At 36.2% G+C, this 3473-nt stretch overlaps 1 pseudogene; it reads right to left on the reverse strand.

Moving 5' to 3' along the window:
- Positions 1-1660: 1660 nt before the first annotated feature.
- LOC127259829 (uncharacterized mitochondrial protein AtMg00810-like) lies at positions 1661-3269 on the reverse strand (annotated as a pseudogene).
- Between the last annotated feature and the right edge of the window lie 204 nt (positions 3270-3473).

Genomic DNA, 3473 nt, shown 5'->3' on the forward strand with positions numbered 1-3473 from the left:
GTTTGTACTTCTTAAAATGGAAGTAGTATAGCTTCAAGATCGACGAGCTCCAAACCTGGTATGCATCGAGCTCCACATGACCATAGGACTTACTAATCCCGTATAGGACAGGTTATGGTTCCCGTCAGTGCATTCTTCAGTTTGAGCGGCTAGAAGCTCTTCATCGACCTGCACGTCATGGAAGTTCAATTTTAGTATCGAATAAATGATTAGAAATGCATAATTAGTAAAGATATTGTTCTAGGGAGGCATTCAGAACTAATGGAATTATTGGCACCTTATCGAAAAATCTAGATGTCGTGGGAAGATGATTCGCAACTCTCAGGTTGGTCATATACAACCAACTGTTATAAACAATAGCTCATTCCTCTTCTCTTTCTCTCTCGTAAGGTATTGATGAAAAAGCAGTGAACTGGATTGAAGTGTTGTTCGTAGATTTGGAGTTGATAATAGACCCTTTATTTGATTGTTTCTCTATCTTGCGTTTGTTGCTCAAATCCGCAGCGGAATTTTAGTTTCACTCCAATGTGTTGCCCCTCATCTCATTGCTCAAACACAAGCACCCAAAGCAATTATACTAAAATCACCCAACTAAATCAACTCAAAATCAAGTTTGGGAGATAGTACTAATAGAAACGGGAAGCCCTAATAATCGAGCAATCCCCAATCACAGAGGCAACTGGGCAGCGGCGACGAAGGATAGAGTTTATGGAGAAGAAAGTAACCCTAATTTGAACAAAAAACCAAAACTTGCTGTTATTTTTATAATATTCAATAGAACCTTCTAGATAGTTCAAATTATTTTTTTTGTTATTAAAAAATATGTATTTTTATATATTTATTATACATATTCTACACTCTTCTAAACCTTGTAATTACATAATGTTCTTGTTGAGTACCTTTTTGTTTTTTTTTTTAAATAATATTCACCAAATTCATAGGTAGTTAATTTTTTTTTAAAAAAAAATTATATATCTTTTATATATTCTAAACTCTTCTAACTATACTTTATTTTATATAGCTTTCTACATGGTTGAATTTTTAATTTTTATATACTATCTCTTTTATTTATGTATATTAATTAATTATAGACTTTCTTAATCTTTTATGTCACTCGTGTCTTTAAAATATATTTTACTATTGTTGTTATATATATATATATAGTATAAAAATAATAATCTTAATTTATACGAAATTAAGAAAGTAATGAAATTCAACCCAACCTAAAGATTACACATATTCCAATATATTCAAATTTTAGACAATTACTAGAAAAAGAAGGGTTTATCACCAATAAAAAAATAACAAAATGATTCTAATCTTAGAAAAATAGAAAGGAGCACGACCAGAGGATATTTCGCATGGAATGATATTATTTGAATCAATAGTTAAGATACCTGAGTATGCCAGATGCTCTGCTCTGCTATTTTTGCAATCCAAACTTAAGTTGTGTAATTAATTAATTAATCAATCAACCAATCACAAGTATTATTACAACAATTGATTATCAACTGTTTCAATTACAAGATAGATGGACCTGAAGGCAGTGAGGGAGAATGGCATGACATGCCTACTCATATGAATGAATACCTATTTTCCAAACTATTGCATAACAAAAAGATATTTGTGGCTTGTGGGTGAATGGTTGAATATAGGTGTCCTAATTATCGATGTGCTTGCTCCTTCCGTGATCAATCGGACATTACAAGAAAAAATCATTTTCGTAACAAAACTTTTTTTGTCTCTAAATCTACTGTTTTCGTTACTAATGACATTAGAGACGGAATTAGAAATGGAATTACGTTAGCTACGTGAACTTTAAGGACGGAATTCTGTTACAAATAGATTATTTTTTGGTAGTGGGATTCTTTGCCAACTCAATTTTCGACCTATTATCAACTCGGATACAGTCCCTTCATTATGGATCACTCCCAGATACCTTAGAAGATTTGAAAGCCAGACTGCATGACACACAGTCCAAGAAGCAGCCACATACTCAGCCTCACAAGTCGACAAAGTTACAATAGGCTGTTTTTTTTACAGCCATGTAAAGGCTGCACTCCCAAGCAAGAATACATAACCCAAAGTACTCTTTTGGTCGTCAACATCGCCGCACCAATCATTAGCTGAGTAATCCACTAGTCGGTAATCATCTGATTTTGCATAGAAAAGGCCTAGTGATGGGGTGCCTCGAACATACCTCAGAATTCTCTTAAGGGCCTTCCAATGTGTATAACTTGGTTCCTCCATAAACCTTCTTGTTATTCCAACACTTAGCATAAGGTCAGGTCTCGTATTTGTAAGATACCTCAAGCTACCGATTAAACTTCGATATCTTTCGGGATCAACTCGGTCTCCACCATCAAGTTTTTAAAGTTTCATTCCAAGTTCCATTAGAGTTGAGACAGGGTTACAGTCGTCCATTCTAAACTTCTTTAGAATCTCAATTGCAAATCTTTTCTGAGAAACAAAGATCCCTTCCTTCGACTGCTTCACCTCCAACGTGAGAAAAACTTTATCGGACCCAAGTCTGTCATTTCGAACTCTTTCCTCATTACTTCATTGAATTTCTTAATAAGTTTTGGGTATCTACCAGTGAATATGAGGTCGTCATCATAGAGAGCTACTACCATCATATCATTTTCAGATTTCTTAGTGTACAAGGCGTGCTCGTATGGACATTTCTCGAACCCATTTTTCTTGAAATACCCATCAATTCTCTCATTCCAGGTACGAGGAGCCTGCTTTAGACCGTACAGAGCCTTCTTCAACCTTAGCACCTTATTTTCGTCTCCCTTCTTTATATACCCGAGAGGGTGCTCGACGTACAGCTCTTCATTCAGCATTCCATTTAAAAAAGCTTACTTTATATCCATCTGTAGGATCGGCCAATGATTCTGAGCAGCTAAGGAGATCAGTAGTCGGATTGACTCCATTCTTGTGACGGGAGCAAAAACTCCATCATAGTCGATCCCCTCCTTTTGTCTATAACCTTTTACCACAAGTCGAGCTTTATAGCGCTCAACCTTTCCCTCAGCATTCATCTTTCTTTTATACACCCACTTCACTCGAATGGCTCGAGCTCCTTTAGAAAGGTCGGTCAGCTCCCATGTTTGGTTGCGTTCAATTGCCTTGATCTCTTCATGCATGGCTGTTCTCCACTTCTCATCTTGGACAGCTTTCTCAAAATTCAAGTCTTCGGAGTCGGCCAAAAGACATACAACATGAACTTCATTTGTAGTGTCGTATATTTCTTGCATTCTTCTCATCCTAGGCTGTTGGGGCTCTATTTCTTCATCTGAGGACTCGCTGATTGTTGCTGTTGAAGGCAGAAAAAACTCCGAGCTAGTTTCTTCTTCACCCGGGTTACTCCAGCACCATTGCTTTGTTTCCTCCACGTGAACATCTCAGCTTACCACTACTTTATTGTTGAAAGAATCAAATCATTTATAAGCTTTGGAGTTCTCATCATA

This window comes from Andrographis paniculata, unplaced genomic scaffold (genome assembly GCF_009805555.1).
Source record: "Andrographis paniculata isolate CXL003 unplaced genomic scaffold, ASM980555v1 Contig60END, whole genome shotgun sequence".
Classification (NCBI taxonomy): domain Eukaryota; kingdom Viridiplantae; phylum Streptophyta; class Magnoliopsida; order Lamiales; family Acanthaceae; genus Andrographis; species Andrographis paniculata.